A 17,384-nucleotide genomic window follows, 5' to 3' on the forward strand; every position below is an offset into this window, starting at 1 on the left:
TGCAGAGCGAGTTGTTTCTTAGCTTCCCAAAGAGCTGGAAGCAAGATGCTGTGGGGCCCAACTCGCCCTTTGGAAAGAAGCCTGCACGTTGTGCCTTTCCGCTCTAGGGCAAAGTAGCACACCCAGAGCAGAAGTCCTACTTCAGCCAGATCAGGCCTGCAAAGAAACTGCGTTTCACAGGCCTTTGGAAGAGATGTTCCCACTAGGATGTAAGAGCACTGTGCAGAGTGAGTTGTTTCTTAGGTTCCCAAAGAGCTGGAAGCAAGATGCTGTGGGGCCCAACTCGCCCTTTGGAAAGAAGCCTGCACGTTGTGCCTTTCAGCTCTAGGGCAAAGTAGCACACCCAGAGCAGAAGTCCTACTTCAGCCAGATCAGGCCTGCAAAGAAACTGCGTTTCACAGGCCTTTGGAAGAGATGTTCCCACTAGGCTGTAAGAGCACTGTGCAGAGCGAGTTGTTTCTTAGCTTCCCAAAGAGCTGGAAGCAAGATGCTGTGGGGCCCAACTCGCCCTTTGGAAAGAAGCCTGCACGTTGTGCCTTTCAGCTCTAGGGCAAAGTAGCACACCCAGAGCAGAAGTCCTACTTCAGCCAGATCAGGCCTGCAAAGAAACTGCGTTTCACAGGCCTTTGGAAGAGATGTTCCCACTAGGCTTTAAGAGCACTGTGCAGAGCGAGTTGTTTCTTAGCTTCCCAAAGAGCTGGAAGCAAGATGCTGTGGGGCCCAACTCGCCCTTTGGAAAGAAGCCTGCACGTTGTGCCTTTCAGCTCTAGGGCAAAGTAGCACACCCAGAGCAGAAGTCCTACTTCAGCCAGATCAGGCCTGCAAAGAAACTGCGTTTCACAGGCCTTTGGAAGAGATGTTCCCGGTAGGCTGTAAGAGCACTGTGCAGAGCGAGTTGTTTCTTAGCTTCCCCAAGAGCTGGAAGCAAGATGCTGTAGGGCCCAACTCGCCCTTTGGAAAGAAGCCTGCACGTTGTGCCTTTCAGCTCTAGGGCAAAGTAGCACACCCAGAGCAGAAGTCCTACTTCAGCCAGATCAGGCCTGCAAAGAAACTGCGTTTCACAGGCCTTTGGAAGAGATGTTCCCGGTAGGCTGTAAGAGCACTGTGCAGAGCGAGCTGTTTCTTAGCTTCCCAAAGAGCTGGAAGCAAGATGCTGTGGGGCCCAACTCGCCCTTTGGAAAGAAGCCTGCACGTTGTGCCTTTCAGCTCTAGGGCAAAGTAGCACACCCAGAGCAGAAGTCCTACTTCAGCCAGATCAGGCCTGCAAAGAAACTGCGTTTCACAGGCCTTTGGAAGAGATGTTCCCGGTAGGCTGTAAGAGCACTGTGCAGAGCGAGTTGTTTCTTAGGTTCCCAAAGAGCTGGAAGCAAGATGCTGTGGGGCCCAACTCGCCCTTTGGAAAGAAGCCTGCACGTTGTGCCTTTCAGCTCTAGGGCAAAGTAGCACACCCAGAGCAGAAGTCCTACTTCAGCCAGATCAGGCCTGCAAAGAAACTGCGTTTCACAGGCCTTTGGAAGAGATGTTCCCGGTAGGCTGTAAGAGCACTGTGCAGAGCGAGTTGTTTCTTAGCTTCCCAAAGAGCTGGAAGCAAGATGCTGTGGGGCCCAACTCGCCCTTTGGAAAGAAGCCTGCACGTTGTGCCTTTCAGCTCTAGGGCAAAGTAGCACACCCAGAGCAGAAGTCCTACTTCAGCCAGATCAGGCCTGCAAAGAAACTGCGTTTCACAGGCCTTTGGAAGAGATGTTCCCGGTAGGCTGTAAGAGCACTGTGCAGAGCGAGTTGTTTCTTAGCTTCCCAAAGAGCTGGAAGCAAGATGCTGAGGGGCCCAACTCGCCCTTTGGAAAGAAGCCTGCACGTTGTGCCTTTCAGCTCTAGGGCAAAGTAGCACACCCAGAGCAGAAGTCCTACTTCAGCCAGATCAGGCCTGCAAAGAAACTGCGTTTCACAGGCCTTTGGAAGAGATGTTCCCGGTAGGCTGTAAGAGCACTGTGCAGAGCGAGCTGTTTCTTAGCTTCCCAAAGAGCTGGAAGCAAGATGCTGTGGGGCCCAACTCGCCCTTTGGAAAGAAGCCTGCACGTTGTGCCTTTCAGCTCTAGGGCAAAGTAGCACACCCAGAGCAGAAGTCCTACTTCAGCCAGATCAGGCCTGCAAAGAAACTGCGTTTCACAGGCCTTTGGAAGACATGTTCCCGGTAGGCTGTAAGAGCACTGTGCAGAGCGAGTTGTTTCTTAGCTTCCCAAAGAGCTGGAAGCAAGATGCTGTGGGGCCCAACTCGCCCTTTGGAAAGAAGCCTGCACGTTGTGCCTTTCAGCTCTAGGGCAAAGTAGCACACCCAGAGCAGAAGTCCTACTTCAGCCAGATCTGGCCTGCAAAGAAACTGCGTTTCACAGGACTTTGGAAGACATGTTCCCGGTAGGCTGTAAGAGCACTGTGCAGAGCGAGTTGTTTCTTAGCTTCCCAAAGAGCTGGAAGCAAGATGCTGTGGGGCCCAACTCGCCCTTTGGAAAGAAGCCTGCACGTTGTGCCTTTCAGCTCTAGGGCAAAGTAGCACACCCAGAGCAGAAGTCCTACTTCAGCCAGATCAGGCCTGCAAAGAAACTGCGTTTCACAGGCCTTTGGAAGAGATGTTCCCGGTAGGCTGTAAGAGCACTGTGCAGAGCGAGTTGTTTCTTAGCTTCCCAAAGAGCTGGAAGCAAGATGCTGAGGGGCCCAACTCGCCCTTTGGAAAGAAGCCTGCACGTTGTGCCTTTCAGCTCTAGGGCAAAGGAGCACACCCAGAGCAGAAGTCCTACTTCAGCCAGATCAGGCCTGCAAAGAAACTGCGTTTCACAGGCCTTTGGAAGAGATGTTCCCGGTAGGCTGTAAGAGCACTGTGCAGAGCGAGTTGTTTCTTACCTTCCCAAAGAGCTGGAAGGAAGATGCTGTGGGGCCCAACTCGCCCTTTGTAAAGAAGCCTGCACGTTGTGCCTTTCAGCTCTAGGGCAAAGTAGCACACCCAGAGCAGAAGTCCTGCTTCAGCCAGATCAGGCCTGCAAAGAAACTGCGTTTCACAGGCCTTTGGAAGAGATGTTCCCACTAGGCTGTAAGAGCACTGTGCAGAGCGAGTTGTTTCTTAGCTTCCCAAAGAGCTGGAAGCAAGATGCTGTGGGGCCCAACTCGCCCTTTGGAAAGAAGCCTGCACGTTGTGCCTTTCAGCTCTAGGGCAAAGTAGCACACCCAGAGCAGAAGTCCTACTTCAGCCAGATCAGGCCTGCAAAGAAACTGCGTTTCACAGGCCTTTGGAAGAGATGTTCCCACTAGGCTGTAAGAGCACTGTGCAGAGCGAGTGGTTTCTAAGGTTCCCAAAGAGCTGGAAGCAAGATGCTTTGGGGCCCAACTCGCCCTTTGGAAAGAAGCCTGCACGTTGTGCCTTTCCGCTCTAGGGCAAAGTAGCACACCCAGAGCAGTAGTCCTACTTCAGCCAGATCAGGCCTGCAAAGAAACTGCGTTTCACAGGCCTTTGGAAGACATGTTCCCGGTAGGCTGTAAGAGCACTGTGCAGAGCGAGTTGTTTCTTAGCTTCCCAAAGAGCTGGAAGCAAGATGCTGTGGGGCCCAACTCGCCCTTTGGAAAGAAGCCTGCACGTTGTGCCTTTCAGCTCTAGGGCAAAGTAGCACACCCAGAGCAGAAGTCCTACTTCAGCCAGATCAGGCCTGCAAAGAAACTGCGTTTCACAGGCCTTTGGAAGAGATGTTCACACTAGGCTGTAAGAGCACTGTGCAGATTGAGTTGTTTCTTAGGTTCCCAAAGAGCTGGAAGCAAGATGCTTTGGGGCCCAACTCGCCCTTTGGAAAGAAGCCTGCACGTTGTGCCTTTCAGCTCTAGGGCAAAGTAGCACACCCAGAGCAGAAGTCCTACTTCAGCCAGATCAGGCCTGCAAAGAAACTGCGTTTCACAGGCCTTTGGAAGAGACGTTCCCACTAGGCTGTAAGAGCACTGTGCAGAGCGAGTTGTTTCTTAGCTTCCCAAAGAGCTGGAAGCAAGATGCTGTGGGGCCCAACTCGCCCTTTGGAAAGAAGCCTGCACGTTGTGCCTTTCCGCTCTAGGGCAAAGTAGCACACCCAGAGAAGAAGTCCTACTTCAGCCAGATCAGGCCTGCAAAGAAACTGCGTTTCACAGGCCTTTGGAAGAGATGTTCCCGGTAGGCTGTAAGAGCACTGTGCAGAGCGAGTTGTTTCTTAGCTTCCCAAAGAGCTGGAAGCAAGATGCTGTGGGGCCCAACTCGCCCTTTGGAAAGAAGCCTGCACGTTGTGCCTTTCAGCTCTAGGGCAAAGTAGCACACCCAGAGCAGAAGTCCTACTTCAGCCAGATCAGGCCTGCAAAGAAACTGCGTTTCACAGGCCTTTGGAAGAGATGTTCCCACTAGGCTGTAAGAGCACTGTGCAGAGCGAGTTGTTTCTTAGCTTCCCAAAGAGCTGGAAGCAAGATGCTGTGGGGCCCAACTCGCCCTTTGGAAAGAAGCCTGCACGTTGTGCCTTTCCGCTCTAGGGCAAAGTAGCACACCCAGAGCAGAAGTCCTACTTCAGCCAGATCAGGCCTGCAAAGAAACTGCGTTTCACAGGCCTTTGGAAGAGATGTTCCCGGTAGGCTGTAAGAGCACTGTGCAGAGCGAGTTGTTTCTTAGCTTCCCAAAGAGCTGGAAGCAAGATGCTGAGGGGCCCAACTCGCCCTTTGGAAAGAAGCCTGCACGTTGTGCCTTTCAGCTCTAGGGCAAAGGAGCACACCCAGAGCAGAAGTCCTACTTCAGCCAGATCAGGCCTGCAAAGAAACTGCGTTTCACAGGCCTTTGGAAGAGATGTTCCCGGTAGGCTGTAAGAGCACTGTGCAGAGCGAGTTGTTTCTTACCTTCCCAAAGAGCTGGAAGGAAGATGCTGTGGGGCCCAACTCGCCCTTTGTAAAGAAGCCTGCACGTTGTGCCTTTCAGCTCTAGGGCAAAGTAGCACACCCAGAGCAGAAGTCCTGCTTCAGCCAGATCAGGCCTGCAAAGAAACTGCGTTTCACAGGCCTTTGGAAGAGATGTTCCCACTAGGCTGTAAGAGCACTGTGCAGAGCGAGTTGTTTCTTAGCTTCCCAAAGAGCTGGAAGCAAGATGCTGTGGGGCCCAACTCGCCCTTTGGAAAGAAGCCTGCACGTTGTGCCTTTCAGCTCTAGGGCAAAGTAGCACACCCAGAGCAGAAGTCCTACTTCAGCCAGATCAGGCCTGCAAAGAAACTGCGTTTCACAGGCCTTTGGAAGAGATGTTCCCACTAGGCTGTAAGAGCACTGTGCAGAGCGAGTGGTTTCTAAGGTTCCCAAAGAGCTGGAAGCAAGATGCTTTGGGGCCCAACTCGCCCTTTGGAAAGAAGCCTGCACGTTGTGCCTTTCCGCTCTAGGGCAAAGTAGCACACCCAGAGCAGTAGTCCTACTTCAGCCAGATCAGGCCTGCAAAGAAACTGCGTTTCACAGGCCTTTGGAAGACATGTTCCCGGTAGGCTGTAAGAGCACTGTGCAGAGCGAGTTGTTTCTTAGCTTCCCAAAGAGCTGGAAGCAAGATGCTGTGGGGCCCAACTCGCCCTTTGGAAAGAAGCCTGCACGTTGTGCCTTTCAGCTCTAGGGCAAAGTAGCACACCCAGAGCAGAAGTCCTACTTCAGCCAGATCAGGCCTGCAAAGAAACTGCGTTTCACAGGCCTTTGGAAGAGATGTTCACACTAGGCTGTAAGAGCACTGTGCAGATTGAGTTGTTTCTTAGGTTCCCAAAGAGCTGGAAGCAAGATGCTTTGGGGCCCAACTCGCCCTTTGGAAAGAAGCCTGCACGTTGTGCCTTTCAGCTCTAGGGCAAAGTAGCACACCCAGAGCAGAAGTCCTACTTCAGCCAGATCAGGCCTGCAAAGAAACTGCGTTTCACAGGCCTTTGGAAGAGACGTTCCCACTAGGCTGTAAGAGCACTGTGCAGAGCGAGTTGTTTCTTAGCTTCCCAAAGAGCTGGAAGCAAGATGCTGTGGGGCCCAACTCGCCCTTTGGAAAGAAGCCTGCACGTTGTGCCTTTCCGCTCTAGGGCAAAGTAGCACACCCAGAGCAGAAGTCCTACTTCAGCCAGATCAGGCCTGCAAAGAAACTGCGTTTCACAGGCCTTTGGAAGAGATGTTCCCGGTAGGCTGTAAGAGCACTGTGCAGAGCGAGTTGTTTCTTAGCTTCCCAAAGAGCTGGAAGCAAGATGCTGTGGGGCCCAACTCGCCCTTTGGAAAGAAGCCTGCACGTTGTGCCTTTCAGCTCTAGGGCAAAGTAGCACACCCAGAGCAGAAGTCCTACTTCAGCCAGATCAGGCCTGCAAAGAAACTGCGTTTCACAGGCCTTTGGAAGAGATGTTCCCACTAGGCTGTAAGAGCACTGTGCAGAGCGAGTTGTTTCTTAGCTTCCCAAAGAGCTGGAAGCAAGATGCTGTGGGGCCCAACTCGCCCTTTGGAAAGAAGCCTGCACGTTGTGCCTTTCCGCTCTAGGGCAAAGTAGCACACCCAGAGCAGAAGTCCTACTTCAGCCAGATCAGGCCTGCAAAGAAACTGCGTTTCACAGGCCTTTGGAAGAGATGTTCCCGGTAGGCTGTAAGAGCACTGTGCAGAGCGAGTTGTTTCTTAGCTTCCCAAAGAGCTGGAAGCAAGATGCTGTGGGGCCCAACTCGCCCTTTGGAAAGAAGCCTGCACGTTGTGCCTTTCAGCTCTAGGGCAAAGTAGCACACCCAGAGCAGAAGTCCTACTTCAGCCAGATCAGGCCTGCAAAGAAACTGCGTTTCACAGGCCTTTGGAAGAGATGTTCCCACTAGGCTGTAAGAGCACTGTGCAGAGCGAGTTGTTTCTTAGCTTCCCAAAGAGCTGGAAGCAAGATGCTGTGGGGCCCAACTCGCCCTTTGGAAAGAAGCCTGCACGTTGTGCCTTTCAGCTCTAGGGCAAAGTAGCACACCCAGAGCAGAAGTCCTACTTCAGTCAGATCAGGCCTGCAAAGAATCTGCGTTTCACAGGCCTTTGGAAGAGATGTTCCCACTAGGCTGTAAGAGCACTGTGCAGAGCGAGTTGTTTCTTAGCTTCCCAAAGAGCTGGAAGCAAGATGCTGTGGGGCCCAACTCGCCCTTTGGAAAGAAGCCTGCACGTTGTGCCTTTCAGCTCTAGGGCAATGTAGCACACACAGAGCAGAAGTCCTACTTCAGCCAGATCAGGCCTGCAAAGAAACTGCGTTTCACAGGTCTTTGGAAGAGATGTTCCCACTAGGCTGTAAGAGCACTGTGCAGAGCGAGTTGTTTCTTAGGTTCCCAAAGGGCTGGAAGCAAGATGCTGTGGGGCCCAACTCGCCCTTTGGAAAGAAGCCTGCACGTTGTGCCTTTCAGCTCTAGGGCAAAGTAGCACACCCAGAGCAGAAGTCCTACTTCAGCCAGATCAGGCCTGCAAAGAAACTGCGTTTCACAGGCCTTTGGAAGAGATGTTCCCGGTAGGCTGTAAGAGCACTGTGCAGAGCGAGTTGTTTCTTAGCTTCCCAAAGAGCTGGAAGCAAGATGCTGTGGGGCCCAACTCGCCCTTTGGAAAGAAGCCTGCACGTTGTGCCTTTCAGCTCTAGGGCAAAGTAGCACACCCAGAGCAGAAGTCCTACTTCAGCCAGATCAGGCCTGCAAAGAAACTGCGTTTCACAGGTCTTTGGAAGAGATGTTCCCACTAGGCTGTAAGAGCACTGTGCAGAGCGAGTTGTTTCTTAGGTTCCCAAAGAGCTGGAAGCAAGATGCTGTGGGGCCCAACTCGCCCTTTGGAAAGAAGCCTGCACGTTGTGCCTTTCAGCTCTAGGGCAAAGTAGCACACCCAGAGCAGTAGTCCTACTTCAGCCAGATCAGGCCTGCAAAGAAACTGCGTTTCACAGGCCTTTGGAAGAGATGTTCCCGGTAGGCTGTAAGAGCACTGTGCAGAGCGAGTTGTTTCTTAGCTTCCCAAAGAGCTGGAAGCAAGATGCTGTAGGGCCCAACTCGCCCTATGGAAAGAAGCCTGCACGTTGTGCCTTTCAGCTCTAGGGCAAAGTAGCACACCCAGAGCAGAAGTCCTACTTCAGCCAGATCAGGCCTGCAAAGAAACTGCGTTTCACAGGCCTTTGGAAGAGAAATTCCCGGTAGGCTGTAAGAGCACTGTGCAGAGCGAGTTGTTTCTTAGCTTCCCAAAGAGCTGGAAGCAAGATGCTGTGGGGCCCAACTCGCCCTTTGGAAAGAAGCCTGCACGTTGTGCCTTTCAGCTCTAGGGCAAAGTAGCACACCCAGAGCAGAAGTCCTACTTCAGCCAGATCAGGCCTGCAAAGAAACTGCGTTTCACAGGCCTTTGGAAGAGATGTTCCCACTAGGCTGTAAGAGCACTGTGCAGAGCGAGTTGTTTCTTAGCTTCCCAAAGAGCTGGAAGCAAGATGCTGTGGGGCCCAACTCGCCCTTTGGAAAGAAGCCTGCACGTTGTGCCTTTCCGCTCTAGGGCAAAGTAGCACACCCAGAGCAGAAGTCCTACTTCAGCCAGATCAGGCCTGCAAAGAAACTGCGTTTCACAGGCCTTTGGAAGAGATGTTCCCGGTAGGCTGTAAGAGCACTGTGCAGAGCGAGTTGTTTCTTAGCTTCCCAAAGAGCTGGAAGCAAGATGCTGTGGGGCCCAACTCGCCCTTTGGAAAGAAGCCTGCACGTTGTGCCTTTCAGCTCTAGGGCAAAGTAGCACACCCAGAGCAGAAGTCCTACTTCAGCCAGATCAGGCCTGCAAAGAAACTGCGTTTCACAGGCCTTTGGAAGAGATGTTCCCACTAGGCTGTAAGAGCACTGTGCAGAGCGAGTTGTTTCTTAGCTTCCCAAAGAGCTGGAAGCAAGATGCTGTGGGGCCCAACTCGCCCTTTGGAAAGAAGCCTGCACGTTGTGCCTTTCAGCTCTAGGGCAAAGTAGCACACCCAGAGCAGAAGTCCTACTTCAGTCAGATCAGGCCTGCAAAGAATCTGCGTTTCACAGGCCTTTGGAAGAGATGTTCCCACTAGGCTGTAAGAGCACTGTGCAGAGCGAGTTGTTTCTTAGCTTCCCAAAGAGCTGGAAGCAAGATGCTGTGGGGCCCAACTCGCCCTTTGGAAAGAAGCCTGCACGTTGTGCCTTTCCGCTCTAGGGCAAAGTAGCACACCCAGAGCAGAAGTCCTACTTCAGCCAGATCAGGCCTGCAAAGAAACTGCGTTTCACAGGCCTTTGGAAGAGATGTTCCCACTAGGCTGTAAGAGCACTGTGCAGAGCGAGTTGTTTCTTAGCTTCCCAAAGAGCTGGAAGCAAGATCCTGTGGGGCCCAACTCGCCCTTTGGAAAGAAGCCTGCACGTTGTGCCTTTCAGCTCTAGGGCAAAGTAGCACACCCAGAGCAGAAGTCCTACTTCAGCCAGATCAGGCCTGCAAAGAAACTGCGTTTCACAGGCCTTTGGAAGAGATGTTCCCACTAGGCTGTAAGAGCACTGTGCAGAGCGAGTTGTTTCTTAGCTTCCCAAAGAGCTGGAAGCAAGATGCTGTGGGGCCCAACTCGCCCTTTGGAAAGAAGCCTGCACGTTGTGCCTTTCAGCTCTAGGGCAAAGTAGCACACCCAGAGCAGAAGTCCTACTTCAGTCAGATCAGGCCTGCAAAGAATCTGCGTTTCACAGGCCTTTGGAAGAGATGTTCCCACTAGGCTGTAAGAGCACTGTGCAGTGCGAGTTGTTTCTTAGCTTCCCAAAGAGCTGGAAGCAAGATGCTGTGGGGCCCAACTCGCCCTTTGGAAAGAAGCCTGCACGTTGTGCCTTTCAGCTCTAGGGCAAAGTAGCACACCCAGAGCAGAAGTCCTACTTCAGCCAGATCAGGCCTGCAAAGAAACTGCGTTTCACAGGCCTTTGGAAGAGATGTTCCCACTAGGCTGTAAGAGCACTGTGCAGAGCGAGTTGTTTCTTAGGTTCCCAAAGAGCTGGAAGCAAGATGCTGTGGGGCCCAACTCGCCCTTTGGAAAGAAGCCTGCACGTTGTGCCTTTCAGCTCTAGGGCAAAGTAGCACACCCAGAGCAGAAGTCCTACTTCAGCCAGATCAGGCCTGCAAAGAAACTGCGTTTCACAGGTCTTTGGAAGAGATGTTCCCACTAGGCTGTAAGAGCACTGTGCAGAGCGAGTTGTTTCTTAGGTTCCCAAAGAGCTGGAAGCAAGATGCTGTGGGGCCCAACTCGCCCTTTGGAAAGAAGCCTGCACGTTGTGCCTTTCAGCTCTAGGGCAAAGTAGCACACCCAGAGCAGAAGTCCTACTTCAGCCAGATCAGGCCTGCAAAGAAACTGCGTTTCACAGGCCTTTGGAAGAGATGTTCCCACTAGGCTGTAAGAGCACTGTGCAGAGCGAGTTGTTTCTTAGCTTCCCAAAGAGCTGGAAGCAAGATGCTGTGGGGCCCAACTCGCCCTTTGGAAAGAAGCCTGCACGTTGTGCCTTTCAGCTCTAGGGCAAAGTAGCACACCCAGAGCAGAAGTCCTACTTCAGCCAGATCAGGCCTGCAAAGAAACTGCGTTTCACAGGCCTTTGGAAGAGATGTTCCCACTAGGCTGTAAGAGCACTGTGCAGAGCGAGTTGTTTCTTAGCTTCCCAAAGAGCTGGAAGCAAGATGCTGTGGGGCCCAACTCGCCCTTTGGAAAGAAGCCTGCACGTTGTGCCTTTCAGCTCTAGGGCAAAGTAGCACACCCAGAGCAGAAGTCCTACTTCAGCCAGATCAGGCCTGCAAAGAAACTGCGTTTCACAGGCCTTTGGAAGAGATGTTCCCGGTAGGCTGTAAGAGCACTGTGCACAGCGAGCTGTTTCTTAGCTTCCCAAAGAGCTGGAAGCAAGATGCTGTGGGGCCCAACTCGCCCTTTAGAAAGAAGCCTGCACGTTGTGCCTTTGAGCTCTAGGGCAAAGTAGCACACCCAGAGCAGAAGTCCTACTTCAGCCAGATCAGGCCTGCAAAGAAACTGCGTTTCACAGGCCTTTGGAAGAGATGTTCCCACTAGGCTGTAAGAGCACTGTGCAGAGCGAGTTGTTTCTTAGCTTCCCAAAGAGCTGGAAGCAAGATGCTGTGGGGCCCAACTCGCCCTTTGGAAAGAAGCCTGCACGTTGTGCCTTTCAGCTCTAGGGAAAAGTAGCACACCCAGAGCAGAAGTCCTACTTCAGCCAGATCAGGCCTGCAAAGAAACTGCGTTTCACAGGCCTTTGGAAGAGATGTTCCCGGTAGGCTGTAAGAGCACTGTGCAGAGCGAGTTGTTTCTTAGCTTCCCCAAGAGCTGGAAGCAAGATGCTGTAGGGCCCAACTCGCCCTTTGGAAAGAAGCCTGCACGTTGTGCCTTTCAGCTCTAGGGCAAAGTAGCACACCCAGAGCAGAAGTCCTACTTCAGCCAGATCAGGCCTGCAAAGAAACTGCGTTTCACAGGCCTTTGGAAGAGATGTTCCCTGTAGGCTGTAAGAGCACTGTGCAGAGCGAGTTGTTTCTTAGCTTCCCCAAGAGCTGGAAGCAAGATGCTGTGGGGCCCAACTCGCCCTTTGGAAAGAAGCCTGCACGTTGTGCCTTTCAGCTCTAGGGCAAAGTAGCACACCCAGAGCAGAAGTCCTACTTCAGCCAGATCAGGCCTGCAAAGAAACTGCGTTTCACAGGCCTTTGGAAGAGATGTTCCCGGTAGGCTGTAAGAGCACTGTGCAGAGCGAGTTGTTTCTTAGCTTCCCCAAGAGCTGGAAGCAAGATGCTGTGGGGCCCAACTCGCCCTTTGGAAAGAAGCCTGCACGTTGTGCCTTTCAGCTCTAGGGCAAAGTAGCACACCCAGAGCAGAAGTCCTACTTCAGCCAGATCAGGCCTGCAAAGAAACTGCGTTTCACAGGACTTTGGAAGAGATGTTCCCAGTAGGCTGTAAGAGCACTGTGCAGAGCGAGTTGTTTCTTAGCTTCCCAAAGAGCTGGAAGCAAGATGCTGTGGGGCCCAACTCGCCCTTTGGAAAGAAGCCTGCACGTTGTGCCTTTCCGCTCTAGGGCAAAGTAGCACACCCAGAGCAGAAGTCCTACTTCAGCCAGATCAGGCCTGCAAAGAAACTGCGTTTCACAGGCCTTTGGAAGAGATGTTCCCACTAGGATGTAAGAGCACTGTGCAGAGTGAGTTGTTTCTTAGGTTCCCAAAGAGCTGGAAGCAAGATGCTGTGGGGCCCAACTCGCCCTTTGGAAAGAAGCCTGCACGTTGTGCCTTTCAGCTCTAGGGCAAAGTAGCACACCCAGAGCAGAAGTCCTACTTCAGCCAGATCAGGCCTGCAAAGAAACTGCGTTTCACAGGCCTTTGGAAGAGATGTTCCCACTAGGCTGTAAGAGCACTGTGCAGAGCGAGTTGTTTCTTAGCTTCCCAAAGAGCTGGAAGCAAGATGCTGTGGGGCCCAACTCGCCCTTTGGAAAGAAGCCTGCACGTTGTGCCTTTCAGCTCTAGGGCAAAGTAGCACACCCAGAGCAGAAGTCCTACTTCAGTCAGATCAGGCCTGCAAAGAATCTGCGTTTCACAGGCCTTTGGAAGAGATGTTCCCACTAGGCTGTAAGAGCACTGTGCAGAGCGAGTTGTTTCTTAGGTTCCCAAAGAGCTGGAAGCAAGATGCTGTGGGGCCCAACTCGCCCTTTGGAAAGAAGCCTGCACGTTGTGCCTTTCAGCTCTAGGGCAAAGTAGCACACCCAGAGCAGAAGTCCTACTTCAGCCAGATCAGGCCTGCAAAGAAACTGCGTTTCACAGGTCTTTGGAAGAGATGTTCCCACTAGGCTGTAAGAGCACTGTGCAGAGCGAGTTGTTTCTTAGGTTCCCAAAGAGCTGGAAGCAAGATGCTGTGGGGCCCAACTCGCCCTTTGGAAAGAAGCCTGCACGTTGTGCCTTTCAGCTCTAGGGCAAAGTAGCACACCCAGAGCAGAAGTCCTACTTCAGCCAGATCAGGCCTGCAAAGAAACTGCGTTTCACAGGCCTTTGGAAGAGATGTTCCCACTAGGCTGTAAGAGCACTGTGCAGAGCGAGTTGTTTCTTAGCTTCCCAAAGAGCTGGAAGCAAGATGCTGTGGGGCCCAACTCGCCCTTTGGAAAGAAGCCTGCACGTTGTGCCTTTCAGCTCTAGGGCAAAGTAGCACACCCAGAGCAGAAGTCCTACTTCAGCCAGATCAGGCCTGCAAAGAAACTGCGTTTCACAGGCCTTTGGAAGAGATGTTCCCACTAGGCTGTAAGAGCACTGTGCAGAGCGAGTTGTTTCTTAGCTTCCCAAAGAGCTGGAAGCAAGATGCTGTGGGGCCCAACTCGCCCTTTGGAAAGAAGCCTGCACGTTGTGCCTTTCAGCTCTAGGGCAAAGTAGCACACCCAGAGCAGAAGTCCTACTTCAGCCAGATCAGGCCTGCAAAGAAACTGCGTTTCACAGGCCTTTGGAAGAGATGTTCCCGGTAGGCTGTAAGAGCACTGTGCACAGCGAGCTGTTTCTTAGCTTCCCAAAGAGCTGGAAGCAAGATGCTGTGGGGCCCAACTCGCCCTTTAGAAAGAAGCCTGCACGTTGTGCCTTTGAGCTCTAGGGCAAAGTAGCACACCCAGAGCAGAAGTCCTACTTCAGCCAGATCAGGCCTGCAAAGAAACTGCGTTTCACAGGCCTTTGGAAGAGATGTTCCCACTAGGCTGTAAGAGCACTGTGCAGAGCGAGTTGTTTCTTAGCTTCCCAAAGAGCTGGAAGCAAGATGCTGTGGGGCCCAACTCGCCCTTTGGAAAGAAGCCTGCACGTTGTGCCTTTCAGCTCTAGGGAAAAGTAGCACACCCAGAGCAGAAGTCCTACTTCAGCCAGATCAGGCCTGCAAAGAAACTGCGTTTCACAGGCCTTTGGAAGAGATGTTCCCGGTAGGCTGTAAGAGCACTGTGCAGAGCGAGTTGTTTCTTAGCTTCCCCAAGAGCTGGAAGCAAAATGCTGTAGGGCCCAACTCGCCCTTTGGAAAGAAGCCTGCACGTTGTGCCTTTCAGCTCTAGGGCAAAGTAGCACACCCAGAGCAGAAGTCCTACTTCAGCCAGATCAGGCCTGCAAAGAAACTGCGTTTCACAGGCCTTTGGAAGAGATGTTCCCTGTAGGCTGTAAGAGCACTGTGCAGAGCGAGTTGTTTCTTAGCTTCCCCAAGAGCTGGAAGCAAGATGCTGTGGGGCCCAACTCGCCCTTTGGAAAGAAGCCTGCACGTTGTGCCTTTCAGCTCTAGGGCAAAGTAGCACACCCAGAGCAGAAGTCCTACTTCAGCCAGATCAGGCCTGCAAAGAAACTGCGTTTCACAGGCCTTTGGAAGAGATGTTCCCGGTAGGCTGTAAGAGCACTGTGCAGAGCGAGTTGTTTCTTAGCTTCCCAAAGAGCTGGAAGCAAGATGCTGTGGGGCCCAACTCGCCCTTTGGAAAGAAGCCTGCACGTTGTGCCTTTCAGCTCTAGGGCAAAGTAGCACACCCAGAGCAGAAGTCCTACTTCAGCCAGATCAGGCCTGCAAAGAAACTGCGTTTCACAGGACTTTGGAAGAGATGTTCCCAGTAGGCTGTAAGAGCACTGTGCAGAGCGAGTTGTTTCTTAGCTTCCCAAAGAGCTGGAAGCAAGATTCTGTGGGGCCCAACTCGCCCTTTGGAAAGAAGCCTGCACGTTGTGCCTTTCCGCTCTAGGGCAAAGTAGCACACCCAGAGCAGAAGTCCTACTTCAGCCAGATCAGGCCTGCAAAGAAACTGCGTTTCACAGGCCTTTGGAAGAGATGTTCCCACTAGGATGTAAGAGCACTGTGCAGAGTGAGTTGTTTCTTAGGTTCCCAAAGAGCTGGAAGCAAGATGCTGTGGGGCCCAACTCGCCCTTTGGAAAGAAGCCTGCACGTTGTGCCTTTCAGCTCTAGGGCAAAGTAGCACACCCAGAGCAGAAGTCCTACTTCAGCCAGATCAGGCCTGCAAAGAAACTGCGTTTCACAGGCCTTTGGAAGAGATGTTCCCACTAGGCTGTAAGAGCACTGTGCAGAGCGAGTTGTTTCTTAGCTTCCCAAAGAGCTGGAAGCAAGATGCTGTGGGGCCCAACTCGCCCTTTGGAAAGAAGCCTGCACGTTGTGCCTTTCAGCTCTAGGGCAAAGTAGCACACCCAGAGCAGAAGTCGTACTTCAGCCAGATCAGGCCTGCAAAGAAACTGAGTTTCACAGGCCTTTGGAAGAGATGTTCCCACTAGGCTGTAAGAGCACTGTGCAGAGCGAGTTGTTTCTTAGCTTCCCAAAGAGCTGGAAGCAAGATGCTGTGGGGCCCAACTCGCCCTTTGGAAAGAAGCCTGCACGTTGTGCCTTTCAGCTCTAGGGCAAAGTAGCACACCCAGAGCAGAAGTCCTACTTCAGCCAGATCAGGCCTGCAAAGAAACTGCGTTTCACAGGCCTTTGGAAGAGATGTTCCCGGTAGGCTGTAAGAGCACTGTGCAGAGCGAGTTGTTTCTTAGCTTCCCCAAGAGCAGGAAGCAAGATGCTGTAGGGCCCAACTCGCCCTTTGGAAAGAAGCCTGCACGTTGTGCCTTTCAGCTCTAGGGCAAAGTAGCACACCCAGAGCAGAAGTCCTACTTCAGCCAGATCAGGCCTGCAAAGAAACTGCGTTTCACAGGCCTTTGGAAGAGATGTTCCCGGTAGGCTGTAAGAGCACTGTGCAGAGCGAGCTGTTTCTTAGCTTCCCAAAGAGCTGGATGCAAGATGCTGTGGGGCCCAACTCGCCCTTTGGAAAGAAGCCTGCACGTTGTGCCTTTCAGCTCTAGGGCAAAGTAGCACACCCAGAGCAGAAGTCCTACTTCAGCCAGATCAGGCCTGCAAAGAAACTGCGTTTCACAGGCCTTTGGAAGAGATGTTCCCGGTAGGCTGTAAGAGCACTGTGCAGAGCGAGCTGTTTCTTAGCTTCCCAAAGAGCTGGAAGCAAGATGCTGTGGGGCCAAACTCGCCCTTTGGAAAGAAGCCTGCACGTTGTGCCTTTCAGCTCTAGGGCAAAGTAGCACACCCAGAGCAGAAGTCCTACTTCAGCCAGATCAGGCCTGCAAAGAAACTGCGTTTCACAGGCCTTTGGAAGAGATGTTCCCACTAGGCTGTAAGAGCACTGTGCAGAGCGAGTTGTTTCTTAGCTTCCCAAAGAGCTGGAAGCAAGATGCTGAGGGGCCCAACTCGCCCTTTGGAAAGAAGCCTGCACGTTGTGCCTTTCAGCTCTAGGGCAAAGTAGCACACACAGAGCAGAAGTCCTACTTCAGCCAGATCAGGCCTGCAAAGAAACTGCGTTTCACAGGCCTTTGGAAGAGATGTTCCCGGTAGGCTGTAAGAGCACTGTGCAGAGCGAGCTGTTTCTTAGCTTCCCAAAGAGCTGGAAGCAAGATGCTGTGGGGCCAAACTCGCCCTTTGGAAAGAAGCCTGCACGTTGTGCCTTTCAGCTCTAGGGCAAAGTAGCACACCCAGAGCAGAAGTCCTACTTCAGCCAGATCAGGCCTGCAAAGAAACTGCGTTTCACAGGACTTTGGAAGAGATGTTCCCGGTAGGCTGTAAGAGCACTGTGCAGAGCGAGTTGTTTCTTAGCTTCCCAAAGAGCTGGAAGCAAGATGCTGTGGGGCCCAACTCGCCCTTTGGAAAGAAGCCTGCACGTTGTGCCTTTCAGCTCTGGGGCAAAGTAGCACACCCAGAGCAGAAGTCCTACTTCAGCCAGATCAGGCCTGCAAAGAAACTGCGTTTCACAGGCCTTTGGAAGAGATGTTCCCACTAGGCTGTAAGAGCACTGTGCAGAGTGAGGTGTTTCTTAGGTTCCCAAAGAGCTGGAAGCAAGATGCTGTGGGGCCCAACTCGCCCTTTGGAAAGAAGCCTGCACGTTGTGCCTTACAGCTCTAGGGCAAAGTAGCACACCCAGAGCAGAAGTCCTACTTCAGCCAGATCAGGCCTGCAAAGAAACTGCGTTTCACAGGCCTTTGGAAGAGATGTTCCCACTAGGCTGTAAGAGCACTGTGCAGAGCGAGTTGTTTCTTAGCTTCCCAAAGAGCTGGAAGCAAGATGCTGTGGGGCCCAACTCGCCCTTTGGAAAGAAGCCTGCACGTTGTGCCTTTCAGCTCTAGGGCAAAGTAGCACACCCAGAGCAGAAGTCCTACTTCAGCCAGATCAGGCCTGCAAAGAAACTGCGTTTCACAGGCCTTTGGAAGAGATGTTCCCACTAGGCTGTAAGAGCACTGTGCAGAGCGAGTTGTTTCTTAGCTTCCCAAAGAGCTGGAAGCAAGATGCTGTGGGGCCCAACTCGCCCTTTGGAAAGAAGCCTGCACGTTGTGCCTTTCAGCTCTAGGGCAAAGGAGCACACCCAGAGCAGAAGTCCTACTTCAGC

The sequence above is a fragment of the Equus caballus genome, unplaced genomic scaffold (assembly GCF_041296265.1).
Source record: "Equus caballus isolate H_3958 breed thoroughbred unplaced genomic scaffold, TB-T2T unassigned-0002539, whole genome shotgun sequence".
NCBI classification, from domain to species: domain Eukaryota; kingdom Metazoa; phylum Chordata; class Mammalia; order Perissodactyla; family Equidae; genus Equus; species Equus caballus.